This window comes from Nomascus leucogenys, chromosome 9 (assembly GCF_006542625.1).
Source record: "Nomascus leucogenys isolate Asia chromosome 9, Asia_NLE_v1, whole genome shotgun sequence".
NCBI lineage: Eukaryota > Metazoa > Chordata > Mammalia > Primates > Hylobatidae > Nomascus > Nomascus leucogenys.
The window spans coordinates 38,554,749-38,581,371 of NC_044389.1; the positions used below are offsets into that span (position 1 = coordinate 38,554,749).

Below are 26,623 nucleotides of genomic sequence, written 5' to 3' on the forward strand. Positions count from 1 at the left end.
GTATTTATCCACACCTTCTCTCATTTTTTCTTAATTAGTTTAGCTAAAGTTTTGTCATTTTTTTCATTTCCAGAAAACTGAGTATTAGTTTTGTTGATATTTTCTATCATTTTTCTAGTCTCTGTTTCATTTATTTCTGCTCTGATCTTTATTTTCTTCCTTAGCTTTTGACTAAGTTTCTTTTCCTAGTTTCTTGAGGTAATATTAGGTTATTCTGAATTGTCCTTATTTTTTTATGTAGGTGTCTATTGCTATAAAGCACCTCTTAGGACTGCTTTTTCTACATCTCATTAGTTTTAGTTTGTTTTTTCCCTTTTTGTTTTTTTTTCAACATTTTTTTAAATTTTGCTTTTAATTTTTTGACTGGTTGTTTAGGAGCATGGCGTTTACTTTCCACGTATTCTTGAATATTATGAAAATATTTCTATTATTTATTTGTAGCTAAATACGATTGTGGTTAAGAAGGATACTTGATATAATTTCAGTCTTTTCAAATTTGTTAAGACTTATTTGGTGGCATAACATCTGATCTATCCTGGAAAATGTTCTTCGTGCACTTGAGAAGAGTGTGTGCTCTACAGTTGTTGGATGGAATGTTCTTTGTATGTTTGTGAGGTCCATTTGATCTAAAATGTAGTTCAAATCCAATATTGCTTTACTGATTTTCTGTATGGATGATCTGTCCGTTGTTAACGATCTTGTTCTGAAGTCTCCTGTGTTACTGTATTGCCCCAATTTGTTAATATTTGCTTTATACAGTTAAGTGCTTTGGCGTCGAGTACATACATATTTATAATTTTATATCTTCTGGATAAATTGATTCCTTGGCCAATATATAATAACCTTTTCTATTTTAAAATTTTTTTGCTTAAAGTCTATTTTGTCTAATATAAACATAACTACCCCTGCGTCTTTTGGTTTCTAGTCGTAGGGAATATTCTTTACAACTTTTCGTATTCAATCTGTGTTTGTCCTTAAAGGTGATATGAGTTTTTTGTAGCCAGCATATAGATTGACCTCTTCTTTCTAATGTCCATTCTTCTACTCCATGTCTTTTTATTGGAGAATTCAATCCATTTACATTCGAGGTAATCACTGACAGGTAAGGACTTACTACTGTCATTTTGTTCATTCTTTTTCCGTTGTTTTGTAGATTCTTTATTCCTTTCTTCCTCTTGTCCTATCATCCTATCTTCCTTTGTATTTAGGTGATTTTCTATAGTGGTATGCTTTGATTTCTTGCTTGTTATATTTTATATATCTACTATATGTTTTTGCCTTTTGTTACTATAAGAATTACATACAATATCTTATAGTTACAACAAATTAAGCTGATAATAAATTAACTAACTTTGGTTACAGTTAAAAAAACTGTATATTTTTACTCCATCACTCCACATTTTATGATTTATGTCACAAATTACATTTTAAATTTTACATCTCTTAATGTATCATTGCAGTTATTTTTTAATTGTTTTATCTCTTAACCTTCATACTTCAGAGATAAATGGTTTATGCACCACCATAAGAGTTAGATTATTTTGAATTTGTGAACTCATTTTTATTAGTAAGAGTTTGCTTTTATATGTTTTCATTTTACTAATTACCATGCTTTTCTTTCAGCTGAAATAAGTAAATACCTCCCTTTAGTTTTTCTTTTCTTTCTTTCTTTCTTTCTCTTTCTTCCTTCATTCCCTCCCTCCTTCCCTCCCTGCCTCCCTCCCTGCCTCCCTCCCCCCTTCCCTTCCCTTCCTTTTTTTTTTTTGAAGGACTCTTGTTCTGTCACCCAGGTTGGAGTGCAATGGCACAGTCTTGGCTCACTGCAAACTCTGCCTCCTAGGTTCAAGCCATTAACATGCCTCAGCCTCCTGAGTAGCTGAAATTACAGGCGTGTGCCACTACACCTGGCTAATATTTGCATTTTTAGTATAGACAGGGTTTTGCTAATTTGGCCAGGCTGATCTCGAACTCCTGACCTCAAGTTATCTGCCTGCCTTGACCTCCCAAAGTGCTGAGATTACAGGCATGAGCCGCCATGCCAGACTCTTTAGTGTTTCTTAAAAGACATGTCTGTTGGTGATATATTCCCTCAGATATTGTTTGTCTGGGGACATCTTTCTCTCTCCTTATTTCTGAAGAATAGTTTTCCTGGATGAAATACTCTCGATTGACAGTTTAAGTGCAACAACTTGAATATATCATTCCACTCTCTCTTAGCATGCAAAATTTCTTCTGAGAAATCTGCTGTTACCATTATTACAACTCTTTTATATGTGATTTGCATCTTTTCTCTTGCTGCTTTCAGGATCCTCTCTTTGTCTTTGGTTTTTGACAATATGCCTTAGTGTAGTCTTTGAATTGAATCTGTTTGGCAACTTTTATCTTGCTGTAACTGGATTTTTATACCCTTCCCAGATTTGGAAAGTTTTCTGCTATGATTTTCTAAAATAAGTTTTATGCACTTTTGTTCTTTTCTTCTTTTTGAATTCCTGTAAGTTGAATATTTGTTCTTTTGATGCTGTCCCACAAATTCCATGAGCTTTCCTTATTCCTTTTTATTTTTTTTCCTCTGACTGTATATATTTCAATAAACTGTCATTTAGTTCAGAGATTCTTTTGCTTATTAATTTCTTATGTTTCTACCATTGCTTGTACCCAAAATATGCAAAGCTCCTGTAAATGATTTTTTTCTTTAAAGAAAGGTTCCTCAAAGAAAAAGTGTAGACTCTCCTTGATTTCCTTCCTTTGTGGAGTGAATTGCCTGTTGTAGAAATTAAGGGGTGTTTTGTGAGTTGCCCAGCTTTCTTGAGGAGAACTCCATTTCTACAGTTCTCCCTCCCATAAACTCTTTGTTGGAAGATGTCAAAGGTCTATCAGAGATGCACTGAAGTCAGAACAAACAGTGGCAGTCTGCAAGCAAACAGCCAATCTGGAGTTCACTCCCACCACCAATTGATTAAGGCCCGGAAAGCTGGGATGATTGTGGGCTTTCAGCACAATGCAGGCTGGTCTGACCATCCCTCGGCCCTGGCCAGGGGGAGGATAATGGACACAGGCTACAGCAGGCTGGAGATAAGTGCTGGCTCTCAGTGAACAGACAAAGAAGGGCAAGTCCTGTTTAACTGGGATGGCTCAGCTGCTCCCCATGCCGTCCACGTGACTTTCCAGGCCTTTCTTCTCTTTGTCTGGGTCACTCAGTTTTCAAGAGGTGAAAAGGTTAGACTGGCACTTGGACTGCTTATGCTTGGGCGTAGGCTTGTTGGCAGTAGAAGGAACGTCAATCCAAAGTTCCTTCTGGCTGGTGCTGGGATTTGATGGGACAGAGGAGAAATAGCTCTTTGTGGCAACAATTTTTTGGTCAATGTCCTGGAAGACCCTCTCCACTTTTAGACTGTGTGTAGCACACATCTCGTAGTACATGCACTGCTTTAGGTCATTAGAGGGCTTCTTCACCCTGGTGTCATCGATGACCTTTGGGTTAGTGGAACTTATGGCATCCTGAATTCCCATCAGAACTAGAAGAATCTCCCTTGTGTTCTGATAGTTGGCCATTCAACTGTAGTAGTGGTAAACAGTCTGCAAACTTACCTCATTCTCCAAGCTGTGGAAAAACATGACAGCATACGCCTGCATGGCAAACTATGCCTTCTAGGGGCCCCTCTTCATCTCTAATGAGCAGCAGATAGCCCTATAAGTCAATAACAATCTCTTTCTTAAAATTGCCACCTTCAGGAGACTCCACCTGGACATATCAGGTGCTAGTGTGATAGAAAGTACCAGTTTATATTCTCTGACAAACTGGAAACAGGTTTCTGCCTTTAACACTCTATTTCACATTTTCACTTCATTCTATTATTTTTGTTTCCAGAATTTCTGTTTGTTCCAGAAATTCTGGAAAAATATATGTATTCTCTCTGTTAATTTCTAATTTTAGACCTTTTTTGTTTTTGTAATTTTGTTGAATCATCCATTTGCATTTTTTAAAAAAATTTGTTGAGCTTTTAAAAACAATTATTTAAACACTTGTCCAGCAGTTTATATAGTGCCATTTCTTTGGAGTCAGATACTGGGAATTATTGCGTTATTTTGGTGGTGTTATGTTTCTTTGTGTGTTTTTTCGTGGATTTTTATTACCATACTTTAGTGTCTAGCATTTTACAGGCTAGTTTTTCCAAGGAAAAACCTTCCCCTTTGGGGTGGATGGATGCAAGGGCACTCGCTAGATGTGTTGTAGGGCTTCTGGCACCTGTGTGGACACAGGTGTAGTCTTTGTGTAGCTCTGTGAGTTGAGGTTGGTATTGATGAAGATTACAGGGATCTTCAGGCACCAATGCTGTGGATGTCTTCAGTGGCAGCGAGGGTTGCTGGGGTCTTCATTGGCAGTGGCTTCTAACATCCTCCCAATCAATTATTCTCCCACTGGAAAGTTGTGGCTGATGTGGCGCCTCTTGGCATTGGGTCCCACTTACGGGTTCACTCCTGGTGGCAGTAGCACCTGGTGTCTTTGATGAGTGGTGTCCATTGAGTAGCCACACAGCTGAGGCCTGAAGTATAGGCATGCATGGAAGACTATAACTCTGGAGATCCATGTCGGTGTTGGCACTGACATCTAGGACACAGGCATCCCTCCTTCTGCATTGGTAACAGTATGCAAAACAGGGATATTTGTGAAGTAATGAGGGAGCCAAGAACAAGAACTCAGGCATGAGCAGTATTAGAAAGGGTCTGGTGTCCAGGCAGGGACTAGTTTTGATGGCAGCTGAGCTGGTGCCTGGAGTTTGGCGCATGCAACAAGAACTTGCCTCCGGAACACATAGTGCAAACTAGCGTACTATGACAACGGCCCTAGCGTCTGAGAGGTGGGTTGGCTCACCACAGCCACAGAGCCTGGGTTGAGAGTGTGGGCACTCTCATTTAGCCATGGCTCCAAGGTTGGGGGACCCATGGTAGGCGAGGACTTAGGCAGCCATATCTCCATCTCTGGGGTTTTCTGGTAGAAATGAATGTTGGTTATCTTCATAGCAAAAGATGCCAGTGTCCTTTGTGGAGCAGCCACTGAGGACCACAGTGATTCCTGCTGCATGACTGATACCAATAGCTTTTGCCTTTCTTTTTTGCTCCTAGCTGTCTCCTGGTGTCTAAGGTATGTGAATCTCACCAGCAATCCTTTCTATGTGGGTATTCTCCAGTTTTTCACTCTACTGTGTTGCTGTAGATTTTAATGGATCCTTGAGCCTTTTTGGTGCTATTTTGATATTTGGATAGCTGTCTATATTTGTTCTTATGTGGTGGGGTTGAGGGCTGGAACTTTGCCATCTTAGTGACAACATTCTTCTAGGTCCCTGTTTGATATTTTCTAATGAATATTGTCTTATATGTATGTATGCATGTGCCTCTGTTCATGCACAAATATTTAATTCAGTTTTTACTTTACCCTTACTTTAAATCTCCTATATTAATATAATTTTCAGGTTTATTTCATAATTACTCAAATTATAGTATTATAGAAATTAATATAAGATATAGTATTCTATAATAATATGTTAATATAATTAAATAGAAAATATGTATTTATTAGGCAAACATGAAGTTATTTACATGCATTATTTCATTTAGTCAAAACATTGAATTCATAAGGTAAAATTGCACAGGAAAAAAAGCCTGAAGTTCAGAGAGTTTTTCTTTTTTTTTTTTTTCCTTCACATCTAAACAGTTAACATCAGAGATGGTATTCAAATATAGGCCATTATACCTAAATAAATGTTTTTACTAAACGGAATGAAAAGCTCCTATGCTATTTCCCATTATACATTAAAATAATTGAGAATGCAACAGTAGAGGAATGTTAAGTTGTTTGAAAATATCCAGCACTGAAAAAAATTTTACTTCAATTTTTTCTTGATTTCTACATCCTCTTACTAAGAGAGATTTCACACATCACACACACACACACACACACACACGCACTTTTGATATTCAAATTAGATTTAGAACATCTTCCTACTCCTTAAAGATTTACAATGGAAATAAGCATATTAAAGGACTGTTAGGAGACAATTCTCCATAGACTATTGTATTTCTGAATGTCTTCTGAGTGGAGACACAAGATGCCGTTTAATCTGGACTATCTTTTCAAATACGTTATTATAGTGAACAGCTTGGGAAATAGATATACTGTCTTCCTCTGGAGCAAATGTAAGGCATAGATGCTATTCAGTATAATACTTCTTCAACAAAGAAAAAGCATGCTTACTGTCCATTATAAGAAATTTGGGTTTCCTAAACTTCAGGCTCTTCTATTGTAATGCAACCTGCTGCATATGCTGGCTGGCTCTAGGCATATTCACATTGCTTCTGTGAAACATAAGAACGAAGACAACTATCAAAAATATGCTGATGCTCATGCTTCCTGGTGGGCCATGAATAATAAAATAATTTGTCTCTGACCCAGGACTTTTATGACTTTAGTCAGCATTCATGAAAGTGTGGCAAGTTAACTTTTTAGCTTGCAAGTGGGATAAAACCCCAGACCTTCACATTTTTTGAAAATATTCTAAGTTCTTCAGTAATGACTTACATTATTTAAATAAGCATTTACAAATGTCTTCATTCATGAAACATTTTTTTTAACATGTAAGTTTATTAGTATACCACAAACTCATTATATAACAAATAGTGTGATATTCTGATTTAATACAAGTAAGTAGCATATTTTTGACTGCTTGATTTTCCAAAATGCAATTTGATACGATAAAGTTCTCAGGTAAATATACAAAATTTCTGTTGTTTTCATAAACTCAGGTTTTCCATGATCACATGGCATAGAATATATACCAGTAAATGTCTCACCCATGGTTGATAGTCTCAGTTCAGCTAACCGTTTACCATAGGGAACACATTCCCATTTTTTTCTTTCGTGATAACTGGCAGAACAGAGCAGTGTTGCCATGGAAATATAGGCTGTGATATATATTTATAGGAAGGAAGGTGAAACAACAAGTGACAGAAACATGTAGTTGAAGAAAGAAGAATGGTGACTCAAATAAAAATTGCACCTGAAGATATTTAGTGTACTAAATTCAGGTTTGTGAGTTTTGCAATTAAGGAATGCATGTCATTGAAAAATACAAGAAATTTTATTTATGAGCTAGTACTTACTAGCTATTATTATTTTTATATGAGAGTCTATTTTATTTATAAATGCCAATAATATTTTGAATTTATAAACTATCTACACGGTGAAAAGACATAAGCAAAAATCAGTAATAAAGTGTTTTGCTACCAACCTCTGTTCATTACATTTTCTTAATTACTGCTATGAAACTGTTCCTATCACATGAGGTAAACACTTTTGTCAGGTGAAATAAAACACAGTGAAAGAAGTTGGCAGAAATTCTTTTGAAATTAGGGGCTTCTCTAAAAATGTGACAGTTTTCTTGGTGGTGAAGCTATGACAGCTATGTGAAAAGACAGAATCATTTTGGTTTTGAAATTGCCTGTCACTCAATACTCTTGTCCCTTATTAGCAAAACTTTGATTCTTCTCTTATTTTTAATTCCCCAAAGTATTATAGTACTGTTTAATAATATTTTAAAATTCCGAATTAAAGAAATAAATGGATAGTTTTCTTAAGTTTATCAGTTTATTGGAAAGCATATTTCAAAGGATCCAGATAATAGCCAGGTGGAAGAGAGGCATAGGGTGAGGTGGGGGAAGAGTTTATCAGTTTATTAGAAAGCATATTTCAAAGGATCCAGATAACAGCCAGGTGGAAGAGAGGCATAGGGTGAGGTGGGGAAAGGGTTGTGGAGCTTGCATGCCCTCTCAAGCGCTGCTGCCCTCCAGGGACCTCCGTGAGTTCAGCTCTCCAGAAACTCTCCTTTTGGGCTTTTATGGAGGATTCATTAGATTGGCATGATTGATTATATCATTAACCATTGGCGATCAGCTTAACCTGCAGCCCCTCGCACCTCCCTGGAGGTTGAGGGGTGAGGCTGAAAGTTCCAACCCTCTGATCACATGGTTGGTTTACTTAACATGCCACAGCAATACACTTAACTTTTCTGAATATTCTTAAAATGCATGATTTGCTCAAAGATTTACTTTGTACCTAACTATCTCCAAAGGTGTCAGAAGGACTTCACAAATGTCTAAGGAAAGTAAAATTATCTTAAAATAATTTTGAATAGAATTTTCCATGTTCCATATTATCCTACATATATTAAATAAATTTTTTTCAGGTTTTTTTTTTGTTCGTTTCAAATGGTGTTACTTCTCAGATGAATTATAACTACAGACATAGCTCTTATTACTTCCCTTTATTTCACAAGATTCTTGGGTTCTGGAGATTCTCCCCAGCCCATCCAACAAACACCACCAATAAAAATGAAATGTTTCAAATTTGAACACAAGAAAACTATGAGGGTTAAAGTTAACTGCATTCTTCATGTAATGGGCTTTTGCGGGTTGAATTTTTTCAAAATATTCTAAATATACTTGTAAATATAAATGTAATTTGTATGCATAGTTGAAAATTTACATAATCAAGAAATGTTAAAGGCACAAATAAAAATCACACATCAATACCACTCAGATAAAATAATTTTTAATATTTGGTATGAATGAACAAACAACTGAGAAAATAAAGCAAATGTTGTATTTTGTTTTTGTTTAAATGCTGATTTTTTTTGTATCTAGACAAAAGTGGAGAATAATCCAAGATTGATTATTTTATAAAATTTCACACTCCTTACTTTAAAAATGTTTATTTAACAAACTCCATTGTTTAGTTGCAGAGAAATGAGGACCTATTTTATTTTAAATTTCAGCTTTTTAATTTTAGATTCAGGGGATACATTGCAGGTTTGTTTCATGGGTATATTGTGTCATGCTGAGGTTCGTGGTATGATTGATTCTTTTCACCCAGGTACTGAGCATAGTATCCAATAGTTATTTTTAACTCTTACCCACCTCCTCCTTTAACCCTCTAGTGGTCTCCACTCTCTATTGTTGTTATTGTTATGTCTACGAGAATGCAATATTTAGCTCCTACTTATAAGTGAGATGTGCAGCATTTGGTTTTCTGTACCTATATTAATTCACTGAAGAGAATGGCTTCCAGCTGCAGCCATATTACCACAAAGAACATGATTTTGTTTTTTGGGTTGTGTAATATTTCATGGTGTATATGTACCACATTATCTTTATCCAGTCCACCATTGATGAACACCTAGGTTGATTCCATGCCTTTGTTTTTGTGAATTGTGCTGTGATGAAGATACAAGTGCATGTTTCTTTTTGGTAGAATAATTTATTTTCTTTTGGCTATATACCCGGTAATAGGATTAGTGGGTTGAATAGTAGTTTTATTTTAAGTTCTTTGAGAAATCTTCAAACTGTTTTCCACAGTGGCTGAACCAATTTACATTCCCACCAACAGTGTACAAGCTTCCCCTTTTCTCCACACCATTGCCAGCATCTGTTTATTTTATTTTATTTTAAAATAATCACCATTCTGACTGGCATGAGATGGTATTGCACTGTGGTTTTGACTTGCATTTCTTTGATGATTAGTGATGTTCAGTGTTTTTTCACATTTGTTGGTTGCTTGTAAGTCTTCTTTTGAGAAGTGTCTGTTAGTGTATCTTGCCCACTTTTTAATGTGCTTATTTGTTTTTTGCTTGTTGAGTTGTTTAAGTTCCTTATAGATTCTGGATATTGGACCTTTTTCAAATGAATAGTTTGTGAATATTTTCTCCCATTCTGTAGGTTTTCTGTTACTCTGTTGTTAGGTTTTTCTGGATGTGTAGAAACTCTGTAGTTTACTTAAATCTCACTTGTCAATTTCTTTTTTGTTGCAATCATTTTTGAGAACTTAGTCATAAATTATTCCCCAAGGCCAACGTCCAGAATGGTGTTTCTGGGTTTTATTCTAGAATTTGTAGAGTTTGAGGATTTATATTTAAATATTTAATTCATCTTGAGTTAATTTTTGTATATGGTAAAAGGTCAGAGTTCAGTTTCATTCTTCTGAATATAGCTAGTCAGTAATCCCAGCACTATTTATTAAATAGAGAATCCTTTCCACATTGCTTATTTTTGTGAGCTTTGTTGAAGATCAGTTGGTTGTAGTTATGAGGCTTCATTTCTGAGTTCTCTATCCTGTCCCATTGGTTTCTGTGTCTCTTTTTGTACCAGTTCCATGCCGTTTTGGTTATTGTAACCTTATAATATTGTTTGAAGTCAGGTAACCTAACCTGATGCCTCCCATTTTGTTCTTTTTGTTTAAGATGGCTTTGGCTATTTGCGCTCTTCTTTGGTTCCATCTAAATTATAAAATAGTTCTTTTCTAAATCTGTTGAAATGATGCTGGTAGTTTGACATTGGTATTCTGATAGGAATAGCATCGAATCTCTACATTATGGTGTGAAGTATAACCATTTTAACAATATTAATTCTTCTAACCCAAGAGCACAAAATATTTTTCCATTTATTTGTGTCATTTATGATTTCTGTCAACAGTGTTTTGTAGTACTCTTTGTAGAGATCTTTCACCATCTTGGTTAGATTTATTGCCAGGTGTTTGTGTGTGTGTGTGTGTTTGTGTATGTGTGTGTGTGTTTGTGGCTATTGTAAATAGGATTTTGTTCTTGATTTTGCTCTCAGCCTAAACATTTCTGGTTCACAGAAATGTACTGATTTTTGTATATTAATTTTTTATCCCGAAACTTTACTGAAGTCATTTATTACTGCCAGGAGGCCTTTGGCAGAGTCTTTAGGGTTTTATAGATATAGAATCATATTGTAAGCAAGAAGTGATAGTTTGACTTATTCTTTTCCCATTTTGTTGTTTTTTATTTTTTGTCTCTTCAGCAAGTAGTTATGGAGAGGTAGACTGAGCAGTTTCTAGTTTTCTAGCTATTATAAAAAACTTAAGGCTGGGCAAGGTGGCTCATGCCTGTAATCTTAGCACTTTGGGAGGCTGAGGCGGGTGGATCACTTGAGGTTCAGGAGTTCGAGACCAGTCTGGCCAACATGGTGAAATCCTGTCTCTACTAAAAATACAAAAATTAGCCGGGCGTGGTGGTGAGCACCTGTAATCCCAACTACTTGGGAGGCAAAGGCAAGAGAATCATTTGAACCCATGAGGTGAAGAATGCAGTGAGCCAAGATCACACCATTGCACTCCACCTGGGCAAGGAGAGCAAAACTCCATCTCAAAAAAATTAAAATAAAAATAAATAATAACCCAACAGAAAACTATCCAAATATCATTAGCAGGTTGTTAATAGAAAACATAATTACAAATATCCAGTAAAATATGAAAAAGATTATCACACTCATCTTTAGATAAATAAACATTGAAAGTATAGATAGCATTTTTTTTCACCAAGTAGCTTGAGAAACTCTTCGAAAGTTTGATCCCGTCCTCTTTTTAACATTCTTGTGAATTGAAAGTCCTTATCAACTATCTGGTAGAGAAACATATTATGACATATAAAAATGTTAAATATACTTCTTTAAACAGAAACTCCACTTCTATTATTAATACTTAAGTTATACTTATCTAAATATGTAAACATACATGTATGTAAATGTTTTCACATTTTTAGTTATTAAGAGATACAATAATCATATTTTAGAAGACACTTTGAATAAAATACAACTACTGCTTTATGGAAGCTATCAAAACTTAAAATCCACCACCCAGAATTTATCAATTACATATAAGCTGTCCATTCAGACTTGTCATATAGGAGTGTGTAGTGCTATTATACCTGAAGGGCAATTGAGAGAAGCTATACATACTTTCAAGAGTCTGGCCTTCCTCATCATAGCAGCTGTCAGATATCAGCCTTGCTATCAGACAGTTACTTGTGTTAAAATTTCAAGAACTGTCACAGACACTGGTCATCATGTAACCTTTTTCTATTATCCCTTTAACCAAAGTGTCACGGTGCCTTCAGCACTTCTATTGCAAACGCTATAGAGAGGCAATAAATATTATCTAGATTCAGTAAAATTCATGAAAATAACATTATTATCTGACAAAAAATCAATCATAAGATATTTCAATGCAATTTCTAGCTGTAATGCTGACAAAAGTATCAAAACCACTAAGGTGAACTTGAAGAGAATCTAACCTCATAAGTTCCCATCACAGGATTTTTGAGGATGGAGTGAGTGATGGACTTTGGGAACTTAATGAATGTCCAGCATTGCTTTAGATCCAGGCTGCCAATGGGAAGGTGGTCTGGATTTATATTCTACAAAGAGAAGCATTTTGCTCATGTCTTGAGAGGCGGGATAGTGCTTGGCTGCACATAGATTTCTAAGCATTACAAGGTCTCCAATGGCTTTCATTTCAACATTGGTTGAGATCAGAATCTTTTATCAACTTTGCATTTTTGAAGTTGTCAAATTATTCATTTATTGTCATTTAGCCTTAGGATAGAATGACTAGAATGACTTATTAAGCTTTACATCATATCTTCTTTTGAGAAGATATTTTCACTCAGCAAAATAGGAGAGCAATAGTGTGTGTGTGTGTGTGTGTGTGTGTGTTCTTTGGAGTCTATAAAACTAGACAGGGAATCCATTAATGGCAAGATATTCATCCTACACATCTTGGTAAGCATTAAGTCTATATACATGTCATGCATGTGGTAGATTTTCAGTATGTTTCTCATATTTATTTTTTATGGTGATATAATCCTTAATGTGATTTGAGATTCTCTCTCACACTCACTATAGAATAGCTCCCCCTGATTCATGAAGGAGATGTTCCAAAACCCCCTGTGGATACGTGATACTATGAATACTTCCAAATCTTATATATATGTTTTCCCATAACGATGATAAATTTTAATTTATGAATTAAGCACAATAAAAGATTAACAACTAATAATAAAATTGAGAAAATATGGTATACTGTTATAAAAGTTATTTAAATGTGATTTCTTTATTTCTGTGTCAAAATATCTTATTGTAGTGTACTAACCTATTTTTGCACCATGGCTGACAGCAGGTGACTGAAACTACAGAGAGCACTGTCACAGATAAGGGGAGACTGCTATACACACACACTTGCATATGTATATATGTTTAGTAGCCATGAGTTTGTTTTACATGCATATATATTTACATATACATACATATGTGTGTATATGTATATATACAGAGAGATAAGTCATATGTTTTGATATATTCACCCTTTCATTTATTTAATCAGTTACTCAATAGCATTTATTACCTCCTATGGACAGGACACTGAAGGAAGTTATGAGGGTAAAACAAAGGTAAGTAAATTTGATTCCTGAATTTAGATTATTGTCATTCATAAGCTCATTCATTTGACTTGTTCTTTGGATACTTATGCTCGTCTACTGCTCTTGAGAACTAAAAAGAACTCTTTTTAGTTTTAGCATTTTACCATTTCACACTTTTGCTTCAAGTGAGAATGATACTGGTTTCAAATATGCTTAGACAACAACTAAAATCTGAAAATGAGCTTTTGCCTACTTTTAGAGAACACTATGTTGTTACAAAAGTCTTTTTAATATAATTCCTTAATACACATGTATATTTATAATAATTTTTATTACATAGCTATTGAAATGTTCTATATATGTGTGCAACTATTTGGAAAATGTATCAGGTGGCTTGGAAGAAAATAAATCTACAGAAAATAATACAACTACCAAGAAAGTGGGATAGGCTGTAAAATGGAACATATGTTCTGTTTCATGAAGACTTGTATTCTCAGAAGGACTAGAAATATCTCACAAGGACTTGGTTGAAATAAAACTGTACTTCCTGAAAAGCATATGTATTTGTGACTCAACCATTTCTCAGGAAGAAGTGTCAATTAAGGATAGAAGTGGCTATATGTCCTTTACGTTGGATATACAGGATTCACAGTTAAGAATTCTAGAGAAAATACAGATTTATGTAAGTCTTTAAATAGTTGAAAGAAAAAATATAAAGAACACTTGATCAATATTTTTCATCATTGTTTTGGTTCAAGAATATATGTTAGTTTAAAATAGCACAAAATATGGAAGATACAAAAAACAACAAATTTGGTAAAATGTAACATATTTTGGGAGAAAGTGGTTAGTAACAGGTGCTGGATGACTTAAATAAGAAGTTAACATAAGTGATAGATTTTAAGCAGTTTTATTAACTCCATAAACATGGTGAGACAAATTAATCACATTTCCAAATAGAATATTGATAAAGAAAATATGGCAATATAGGAGCAGGCAACTTTGTAAAGCAATGTGTAACTATTGATATGAATGAGGCCCCACCTACTATGCAACAAATATTCTTTTAGATTATAAAGACAAAAAATGGGAGGTACAGTTAAAATCATGTTTTGGAATGACAGGATAAAATTGTGGCTCTTAAAAATCACTGAAATAACTTTCACCAGTATAAATTTTATGGTCATTTAAAGGTGAGAGAAAAATTAAGTAAATGTTATTAATACATAAAATGAGTGATTTATACTGTGAAAGTTACAGTACATCAGAAGCCTACAGAGGAAAGAGATCACTTTTTTGTCATTCAAAGACAAAAACCATGATCTTCTGTGTATAGTGGGTGCTGAATCAGAAATTAGGAAAGAGAACACTTTTTTCATCTCTTGATACATTTTAGACTGCTCCCTGATATTCATGCAAGCCTTTATATATGGAGAAAAAACTCAATTTCTTTATTCAGTCAACTGAATGACAAATAGCTGAATGGAAACTCTCTCTAGACTCTGGGAGTTCCTGATAGCAACTTCATGACACAGGAGAGAAAGTCAGAAGAAAGATAATTGATATTTTAAAGTTAACATCTTCAGAATGTGTTCCATGAAACAATAAAGTTCTATGACATATTATTAGATGTCATATGAAAGAGAAGTGTTTTATTTGGGAAAAGCCACATTTTATGGTTCTCATCTCGAAGACCCCAACAATATATTAGCATTTTAAAGATTGAACTATTCTACGACACAGTAACTTATTTAACTTTGGCTTAGTATTTTCCTTACTTATTTCCCACAGTTTCTGAAAAAAATTAAACAACTGTGAAAAGTCTTTTGGGAAGGGTACCTAAGACTTGGAGAAGAGAGATTCTGCTGCATTTTCTCCTTTTCAAAAAGGATCCATAAAAGACATCACTATATTTGTCTACATAGTGCATTAGTTGTCTCTACTTTTGACACATGCTGATTACTTTTTGGTTGCCCCTTTTTATGTAATGCTTTTAAGGGTGTCATATTTGGCATTTACTCGTTGTTTCCTCTACTGGACTCGGATGTATTTTCCCAGAATCCTGCATCATCCTTGGAAGCCCCTCTCAGTCTGACCTGTATCAGTTTTTTGTATCTATATTCAGAGAGCAGAGACAGAAAGATGTCATGATGCCAAATGAAAAAAAAATCGCTTATGTAAGACTAAGACAAGGAGTTGCTTTCAAACAAGACAAAGCTACAAAAATGTGGCTAAATTTATATTGATATGCCACGAAAAATAGAGAAACAAAAGCAAGAAAGAACTGTTCAAAATGATGGCAACATGAAGATAACTCAGAAATCAGTAACAATCTATGACTGTTACATGCATTATGATTAGAACACTTGATTTGAGAGAATGTTAGTCATAAAGGCATACTAAACTTACCATATTTTATGGTAAGTAGAAATAGCAAATGCTTTATAGGTGAAGCTTACCTTAGATCACACACTTAATCAAATTACTGATATTTACTAATTTAAATATAGAGTGATAAGCCATAGCAATAAATATAGAAATAACTAGTTAACATAAAATAATTAATTTTTTAATTAAATAAAATGCCTAAGGTGTTCATTGACAGCTTATTATAGAAGGTTTACAAATAACAAAGAAATAAAACACAATAAAACAAATACACATTTCTTTTATCACAAAAGGTTGAATTGCCATGTCAGAATTAGGCAATTTACGTATATTTATATATGAATCTGTAGATATATATGTATATAATCATACATGCTTATATATAAAATAATAAAATATAATTTTTATATATTTATTACATAGATACATAATTTTATATTTATATTATTGACATATATAAATATATAAACATACATACATGTGCACACACAAACATATATACACATACAAACACACACACACCATATATCAACATTTAACATATCTAGTGATTCAAAAGAGATAAACATCATGTATACATGAGGGATTTCTCTTGTATTCTGAAATCTTTAAATGCAGCTTTTAAAGTCACTTCTACTCATATTGGGAAAACATTTTGGTTCTAGATTAGCAGTGAGGATTATGAGCAAGATAAGGATAAATACTGGTTAGAAAAAGAAGTCATTTTCCTTTCTGAACAGTTATGATTTAAACCCTGTTGATTACATAAATAGAAGCTGGCTTCTACAAAGACGCTTCTGTTCTCTAATTAGCCATGTTGCATGAATTCACCAAGTTCAGAATTATTTACAATGAGGAGTCTAGAATGACTAGGTATATCTTTCTCAAAATATTTTATACATGAGGACTCTAGTATCTTTCCCCTAATAAGAACCATTAACATGTTTGTGAGATGAGTTAAAGTCATCAGCTTGTTTATAAGTAGATCTCTAGGCTATTTATTCCCTGGTGTTTATCTGCCTCGGGGACGGGAGAGATTACAGGGCTGCTGTTAACACTTTTCTTCAAAACATAAATTTTAAAAAAGAAGGGTTTTTTTTTGTAAATTTAGAAATACTTTGTTAAGAGATAAGCATTGTAGGAAGGTACATGAAATAATTAACTCTTCTTGAAGTAATAAACAGCTATTGTCTTGGAAACAGAAATTCTAATAATAACCACTCAAATTTATGCTGGGTGTTGTTCTAGTTACATGTATCATTCATATAATCTTAATAGCAGCCGTACATGGTAGCTTTTATTATTACTCACACTTTAAAGGTGAGAAAATTGACTGTTAGAGAAGTTCAGTAACTTTCCTTAAGTCACATTGCTAACAAATACAGGACTCAGGATTCAAACACAGTTAACTATGGTCTGGAGCCAGCGCTATTGACCACTACGCTGTCCTTTTTTGGATGTAATTGGCAACGTGCATCAAAGGTCTCCATAAGTTTCATATTCTTTCACAGAGTTATTCAGGGAAAGGATTTTACTCCCAGGCAATTGTTGAGAGTGGAATTTAAGGAGCAAAAGCAAATTCACTGAATAGAAGAAAAGAAATACGTTAATATTAGTGGTATAAATGAACACAGTTAAATTGTAGATTTACAGGAATCTATTAATGTCAACCAGGTATAAAAAAGATACAGATCTTACGGAGAGGAAAAAAAAAAGTGCAAAAGAAGGCGAGTGAGTGAGAGCCGGAGAGAACAGAAAGAGAAAAGAAGCAGGTGTATGGAAAGATGCACATTATTTAAGTGCATGATTAAGGGAAGAAAAGAAGATGGTCGAAAGCTAACAAGATAGAATTAAACTTATCAATCAAATTTGAAATACAGAAATTTAATTTATGGAATAAAGTTATAATAAAAACACATGCAAATGAAGTAAAGAATAATTATTAGTGAGGCCAAATATAGTCCCAGTATCTACACCTCATGGGAATTGTTGGCAGAAAAATTTTGAAATTATTGTGTCACAGCCAAAGGACTGTACCAAGAGTGAAAAATATGCTACAAGAATAAGGAAACCATTTACAAGGTGTTTGTTTGAGAGTTCTTGCTCATAGAACTCACCTAGTGCTTTTCCTGCTGGTTTTGATGAATGTCAGTGTTATAAGCCATGAGGCGTAGTTGCAAATTACATTGTAGTATGTGTTTTTTTCTCTGCCATCATTGATTGAAAAGTCTTAGAAATTGGAAATTCTGGAGTGAGAAAGGTGGCCACTACCTCTCCTGCTGCATTAGTCAGAGTTTTCTGAGAGACATAACCAATGGATATATAGATAGTTATAGATATACACATAGATGATATAGCTATATCAGAGGGTGTTTATTAGGAGAATTGGCTCTTATGATATTGGAGGCTAAGAAGTCCCTCAATAGGACATGTGCAAGTTAGAGAACTAGTATTGTTCACTCCAGCTTGGAAAGCCTCAGAACCAAGAAAGCTGGTGATCTCTCAGTCTGAAATTGAAAGCTTGAGAGCCCTTAGAGGCCACTGATACAAGTTGCAGAATCCCAAGACTGAAGAATCTGGAGTTCTGATGTGCAAGAACAGCAGAAGAAGGTATGTAGCATTGTAAGGGAGAGAGAGAAAGAGAGAGAGAGAATTTACCATTCTTCCACCTTTTTATTCTGTCTGGGCCTCCAGCTGATTGATGCCCTCCCATATTGGGGCAGATTTTCCCCACTCAGTCCATGAAATTGCTTGTCAATCACCCGGAACACTCTCATGAACACACCTAGGAACAATGCCTCATCAGCTATTCTGAGAATCTCTAAATTCAGTCAAGTTGACATCTAAAAGTAGCTGATTAGTGGTCAGGGCTATTCACATGATTCACATCCATTATTCTTCCACAACTAGTACTGCCAAGATAGGGGAGAAAGAAAGGGAGAAGACAGATGTCAGGGCTAACTGCAGTGCCATTCACAATTTCAGAGAAAGAAATGACTGCCTTTCACAGTACAAATGAAAGAAAGAAAGAAAGAAGTTGGGGGAGGGAGGAAGGGAAGGAGGAAAAAAGAGAGGGAGTCCAGAAGAAAGAGAGGTAAGGAGATACAGAGAAGGAAAATAATAATATAACCACCCACCAATAAGCAATTCAATTTATAGCAATCTTCCCGTATCCTCAAAGTATGTGTTTCAAGACCCACAGTGGATTCCTAAAACCACAAATAGTACTGAACCGTCTATATATTACTGATGGCAGCAGCGGGCCATCTGGAGTGGCTGCTGCCATCACACTGGCTGAAGCAGGGAGACCCCGGCAGTGGTGGCAGAAACAGCTGCTGGAGCAGCAGTGGGTCCCCTCTGCCCTGCGTCCCTGAGGCAGTAAACTGTGCCACCTCCACTCTTGCATGGCCAGGCAGGACCCTCTCCCAGGCCCAGAGCCTCCTCTGCGGCCTCAACTTCATTCCCTGCTGCATCCCGGGACTCACAGGACAGGCCTTGGGAGCATCAGATTAATTCGTGAAGCGCCATCTGCACCTCACCCACTGCTGCTGCAGGGAAAACACAGAGAGGAAGCCAGGCCAGGGCTGCATGCTCCACATGCTTGACTGAGCTGGTGGGAGCCAGGGACAAGTGGGAGCTTGCTTCCCCTTTCAAGTTGGTGCAGTAGGAGCTTCTCGGACACAACTGGTGCCACCCAAGTTGTGGCCGTGACCTGGGCACCTTGTGCTCTTGGTAGTCAGGATCAGGCAGGAGCTCCACCCTCCCAGGTACAGCTGCAGCTGCCCAAGTTGCAGCCGCAGACCCAGGCATCTCTGCGCTCTGCGGGCGCAGGAAGGCTTCCCCAGCACCTACAGGCTCCCAGTGCCTGCCCCTACTTTCTGGCTTCTCCCCAATGTCAGCACCCACTGTAATCATGGAGCAAAGTTGAGGCCGAGCTCAGGCGTTGTCACAATCTGGCCAGGTGTGCACACGCTTGGGGCAGTGCTGACACACCAACCCCTGCTGCCTCAGCACCCTCAGGACTTTGGGCACGAACGACCATGGGAGGGAGACTAAAGGGGGCACTGAGGGCAGCTCAGCACTGGCCCGCAGGTGCCTCTTGGCAAGAACAGCCTGGGTGGCATGAACAGCAGCAGGAGGCAGACAGGCTTCTGGGCAAAGGGGAGCAGATTCCTGGTGAAGCCCCACCCTCAAGCTGGGGAGGGCCTGAAGCCTGAGGTCTGGGCCGCCACTCTGGTGGACTAGAGTGGAAACTTGTGGTGCTTTTTCTGAGCCTGCCCATGGCCACCCTTGAATCAATCAGCATACATTGCCTCCCCTCTGAGGCCCATGAAAAGCCCTGAACTTAGCCAGACCAGAATAGTTGACAGCACAACCTGCCTGTACATAGGTGCTACCCTCTCTGCTGAGAGTAGACACTCCTTGGGACAACCTGACTGCAGAGAAGAGCTACCCTCACTGCTGAGAGCTGAACATTCCTGGTAATGACCTGCTTCCAGAAAGGAGCTACCCTCTCTGCGGAGAGCTGAACATTCCTGGTAATGACCTGCTTCCAGAAAGGAGCTACCCTCTCTGCGGAGAGCTGAACAATCAACAGGATGACCTGCATAGCAGAGAGGAGCTACTGTCTCTGCTAAGAGCTGAACACTCATTGGAATACCCTGGCTACAGAGAAGAGCTACCCACTGTAGGTCCCCTTGAGCTCTTCTAGCACTCGATAAAGCCTGTCTCGGTCTTGCTTACCCTCCAGTTGTCTGTGTACCTCATTCTTCTTGGAAGCAGGACAAGTACGTGGGACCCACCGAATGGCGTGGCCAAACGAGCTATAAGATAAACACGGCTGAAACATGCCTCTTGCTCACCACATTTCAGGCAACAAGATGGAGAGAAGAGAGGAGAGAAGAGCTGCAGCCCTTTGGGGAGCCCTGACCTAGGAGTTCCTCGAGCCAGGGCTGTGACACTGTCTTTAGGGATCTGCAGTTCCTGGTGTCTCCAAGCTTCCGGGTACCACCACATTCCCTGGTGTCAGCCATGGAAGCTGCTTATGGTATACATGGTCTAGCTGCAGCCTTGCAGGGAGCCAGTGCCTGTGCCAGCGTCTGGAGCTGTCTGCCCTGCTGCAGCCAGCAGGCCTGGCTGTGTGCAGTGGATGACCCCAAGCTCGCTCACACACCCCTTGCTGCCCCTTGCCTGGCTTGCCCTTGGCAGGCGTGGGATCCAGGCCAGAAGTACAATCCGAGCTCAGCCTGCCAGGCTACATGGCAGAATAAGCCCAGTGGGCCAGTGCAAAACTCAGGCAAAGATGCCACCAGCCACAAAGGTTTTCAGCTGGTGAAACAACACCCCAAGTATCCTGTAACATGATATTTTTCCTACACATACATACCTATGATAAAGTTTAGTTTTTAAATTAGTCACAGTACTCTTGCACTTTAGAGCCATTATCAAGTAAGACAAGGGTTAACTGAACACAAACACTATGATACCTCCAAAGCCAATCTGATAACCGAGATGGCTACGAAGTGACTATGGACTGGAAGTGTCTAAAGCAGGGATAAACCATCGAAAAGAGTGATTCACATCGCAGGTAGATTACATCATGTTATTCAAGACAGTGTGCAATCTCAGATTGATGATTTGTTTATTACTAAAATGTTTCATTTAAGATTTTTAGATTACAGTTTATTTAGACTAACTAAAAACACAGAAGGCAAAACTGTGGATAAGGGAGGACTACTGTAGGTGGTACATTTATGTGAGTTAATGTATACATAAAATATCTCCTCAAAACCATTTAAAACATGAGAAATAAGGATATAATATTTCTGAGTGGAAATAAGTACTTTGTAAGACAGTACTTGTGGTTTTATTTCTTTATACACAAACTTAAGTATGCATACAAAGTGCTAAGAATTTACAATGTAGCATCCACCTATATGTTCATACATAAACTAATTATACTTAACTTTTCCATATAAACACTTTTCTCATCTGTAAGATTACTTTGTGCAAGTTAAAGAAACTCTCTGGATTTGAACTCATCTTCAAATAGGAGTGAATATAATTTAAATTATTATCAGATTGTTGTAAGCATTAAATAAGATAATACATGTAAAGTAGTTAGGCAAACATCAAGCAAATAAATAAAATAAATTATCATCTAGTGACACTGAAGCCATCATAACATTGCAGCTCAATGCATTAATCATGTGTTTGTGGTGATGCTGGTATAAACAAACCTACTGGGCTGTCAGTTGCATAAAAGTATAGCACATACAATTATGTACAGCATAATTCATAATGATGGCAAATGGCTATGTACTGGTTTATGTATTTCCTATACTTTTTATTATTTTAGAGTGCACTGCTTACATTTATCTAAAAACAAACAAACAAACAAACAAAAAAACCTTAACTGTAAAACAGCAGGTACTTCATGAAGCACTCCAGAAGAAAGGAGATTGACAGCTCTATGCCTGTTGTCCATGAAGGCCTTTCAGTGGGACAAAATGTTGGGGTAGAAAACAGTGATATTGATGATTTTGACCGAATGCGGTCCTAGATTAATGTATGTATGTGTTTGTACCTTAACAAAACATTACAAAAATAAATTTAATAGAAAAAATAAACTTGCCCCTTGTGACGACTTATGCGTGTAATCAACACTTAAGAAGCAAAGTTGGGGGATATGTTGAGGCCAGAAGTTTGAGACCAGACTGGGCAATACAGTGAGACTTCATCTCTAAAACCAGACAAACAATAAAGATATTTTTAAAAGAAAATACTTTTGCACAGTTGTACAACATGTGTTTTAAGCTGTGTTATTACAAAAGAGACAAAAAGTTAATAAAAATTTAAAAGTTTATAAAGTAAAAAGTTACAGCAAGCTACTAAAGTTATTTTACTATTGAAGAAATAATTTTTTTATAATTTTAGTGTAGCTTAAATGTACAGTGTTTATAAAGTTTACAGAAATGTACAGTAATGTCTTAGGCCTTCACATTCACTCACCACTCGCTCACTGACTCACCCAGGGCAATTTTCAGTCCTGCAAGCCCCATGCATGGTAAGTGCCCCATAAAAGTGTACTATATTTGTTCATTTGTTTAAATTCCTTATAGATTCTGTATATTAGACTTTTGTCAGAGGCACAGTTTGCAAATTTTTTTTCCCATTCTACAGATTGTCTGCTTACCCTATTGATAGTTCCTTCTGCTAGGCAGAAGCTCTTTAGTTTAATTAGGCCCCATTTGTCAGTTTTTAGTTTTGTTGCAATTCTGTTTGGCATCTTCATCATGAAATACTTGCCAAGGCCTATGTCTAGAATGGGCAAAGGACATGAACAGGCACTTTTCAAAAGAAGACATATATGTGACCAACAAACATATGAAAAAGTGCTTAACATCACTAATGATTAGAGAAATACAAATCAAAACCATGAGATACCATCTCGCACCAGTCAGAATGGCTATTATTAAAATGCCAAAAAATAACAGACCCTAGCAAAGCTGTCAATAAAAGAGAACACTTATACACTGCTGATGGGAATGTAAGTTAGTTCAGGCATTGTGGAAAGCAGTTTGGTGATTTCTCAAAGAACGTAAAACAGGACAACCATTTGACCAAGCAAGGCCATTATATCCAAAGAAATATAAGTCGTTCTACCATGAAGATACATTACTCATAAGTTTATCACAGCACTATTCAAAATAGCAAAGACATGGCATCAACCTATGAATCCAATGGTAGACTAGATAAAGAAAATATGGCACATATACACCTGGGAATACTATGAAGCCATAGAAAAAGAATGAGATAATGTCCTTTGCAGCAACACGGTTGGAGCTGGAGGCCATTATCTTAAGCAAACTAATACAAGAACAAAAAACCAAATACCCCATGTTCTCACTTATAAGTGGGAACTAAACATTGAGTACTCATGGACACAAAGGCGGGAAAAATAGACACCAGGGCCTACTTGAGGGTGCAGGGTGGGAATAGAGTGAGGATCAAAACACTGCCTGTTGGGTACAATGCTTATTACCTAGGTAATGAAATAATATGTACATGAAACCTCTGTGACATGCAATTTATCTATAGAACATACCTGCTTATGTACCCCTGAAACTAAAATAAAAATTAAAAAAAAATCAAAAATTAAAATATAAAGGTGTATCCTTTTAAATCTTTTATATCATATTTTTACTTTATCTTTTTTGTGTTTAGATACACAAATATTTGCTATTGTGTTACAATTGCCTACAGTGTTCAGTATAGTAACATGCTGTACTGGTTTGTAGCCTAGTAGCAATAGTCTACACCACACAGCCTAGGTGTGTAGTAGGTCTACCATCTAGGATTCTTTACACTTTGCGATGTTAGCACAAGGAAATTGCCCACAGGGTGCATTTCTCAGAATGTATCTTCATTGCTAAGTGACTCATGACTGTATAAATTTTATTATTGGTATTATTAAATTTATTTGTAAAAATAAGTTAGTGAAATAATAAAGTTTACTTATTTTTCAACAATAAATAATAAACATAAGTTAAAATAATTAATAAAAGCAACTCATCAAAATTTTTAAAATTTACTTAGCTTTTAAATATTTTTTGTTTTGTGTTGTGTTTTAAAAATCTTATTTAAATTTTACTTTAAAATTCTACCAATAATTTGTATTTGTCCTTGTATTCTTACACGATAATGTTTTGTTTTCTAGATGTTTTACTTTATTTTACTTATTGTTAGATTTGTTTATTGATTTCTGCATTTTAAAATTTTATTTTCTAAATATCAATAAATGCTTTTTTAATTAAAAAATTGAGAAAATGTTAGTTTCCCAAGTCACTATAGAAATAATACACTGTGTACATTTTTCTCAGTTTTCCCTAATGGCAACATTTTATAAAACTCTATGTGATATTATATCACAACCAGGCTATTGACATTGATAAAATCCACTAATCTTATTCATACCTTCCCAGTTTTATCTGCAGTTGGTTGGAAGCTATGCCCATATGTGTACTGAGTTCAATACAATTTTATTACCCTTGTCTATTCTCATGTAGACCACCACATTCAAGATACTGTACTGTTCCAAAATGACCAGCATCTCTTCACTCATGATACTGTACAGTTCCAAAACCACTGGGATTTTTTATAATTTTGTATGTAACAGTTATGTGTGTATTAAGTACGTAAACAGTTATCTAAGATTAGTGGTAATGCTTACTGATCCTTTTTTCAGAAAGAATGGCTGTACCATTTACATTTCCAAGATCTCTTGTGCTGTTCCTTTACAACCATTTCCACATTTTCTCTCAGCATGTTTCCCTAGAGATTCATATAAGGTATTGGTATATTCATAGTTTATTTGCTTTTTTTCCAAGTACAATTCTAATGTATGAATGTACCACAGTTTGTTCAACCATTTACCTGTTTAAGACCATGTGGGCTGTTTCCAGTTTTTGGTTATTACAAATAAAACTGTCACGCACCTTCATATACAGGTTTTTGTGTGAATATAAATTTTCCTTTCTCTGTGATGAACACCCAGGAGTACAATTGTCAAGTCATATGGTAGTTGCAGTTTTAGTTTAGTTGAGTTGTTGTTTTAAAAAAAATTACTGGCTGAGCGAGGTGGCTCCCATCACTTTGGGAGGCTGAGGCAGGTGGATAACTTGAGCCCAAGTTGTTTAAGACTAGCCTGAGGAGGCTGGCAAAACAACTTCACTACAAAAAAAAAACAAAAAAAATTTGCTCGGCATGTGGTGCAAGCGTCCAGTCCTAGCTACTTGGGAGGCTAAGACAGGAGAATCATCTGAGCCTGGGCAAATTCAAGGCTGCAGGGGGCCATGATTGCACCACTGCACTTCAGCCTGGGCAACAGTGAGACTGAGAGTCTGTCTCAAACAATAAAAAAATAAAAAAAAGAAGAAAGAGTGGCTGTACCATTTACATTTCCACCAATGATGTAGGAGGTATCCAGTGTCTCTGTACCCTTGTCAGCATTTGGTGTTGTCTCTATTTTTCATTTTAGCCATTCTGATAGGTACGTAGTGATCTCACTGTGGTTTTAATTTTCACTTCCTTAATGTCTGATGATGTTGAACATCTTTCCATGTTCTTATTTGTCATCTGTACGTCTTCTTTTGGTAAAGAATAAATATATTTTTACATTCTTGGGGAATGTCTCCATTCGATAAATTCCCTAGTTAGCCTACACACGAGTGGTGTTTCAAAAGAGATCAGCCAAGCCCAACCACTTGAACTATGAAAAATGTCGTTTTAAGCCACTGAAGATTTGGATGGTTTATTACATAACAATAATAGCTAACAATAGCTAACTGATAGGTCCACTTTGCTTCCTTTATAACCTCACTATATGAGTCCTCCAAACATCCAATCCCTGATGCAGTATTGATTCAAAGAGTTTCAACAAATTAACATTTGGAAATAGGTTTATACACTTGTAACAAGAGTATAGTAATGCTTATGTTGAAACTGTTTGATGAAGATAAATGAGAATTTACGTGAAATGCTTTATCCGTGGTTTGCATTCAATAAATGCCACAGGCAATAATAATTATTAAATATTTTACCTTAATAAATCCCAAGGGATATGTTCCTTCTCCGTTAACTTGTTTCTAAAAGATTAAAGGCTGATCACTCTGAAGGGGCCAGCCACCTTGTGATTGACTCCAGTGAGCTTTGGCTCATATTTGGATCATATTTCTACCATTTACCGTAACTTTCATCCATAGTCTTACCATCTATCGTAGACTGTTCATTCCATCAATATTTGTGCTATCTTCCTTCTTACTATGTTGGGGTTTCAAGGTGCAATATTTTGTACAAAAAAAAAGAAAATGACTACTATTAATACTTTCTATGATCACTATAATTTTATGAAGTATATGAAGAGTTATTTAAGATTATTGGCAATGTTAACTGACCATTTTTTAGAT

At 36.2% G+C, this 26,623-nt stretch overlaps 1 pseudogene; it reads right to left on the minus strand.

The window, feature by feature from the left end:
• Window positions 1-2,990: 2,990 nt before the first annotated feature.
• Window positions 2,991-4,589, minus strand: LOC115836659 (annotated as a pseudogene).
• Window positions 4,590-26,623: the final 22,034 nt, after the last annotated feature.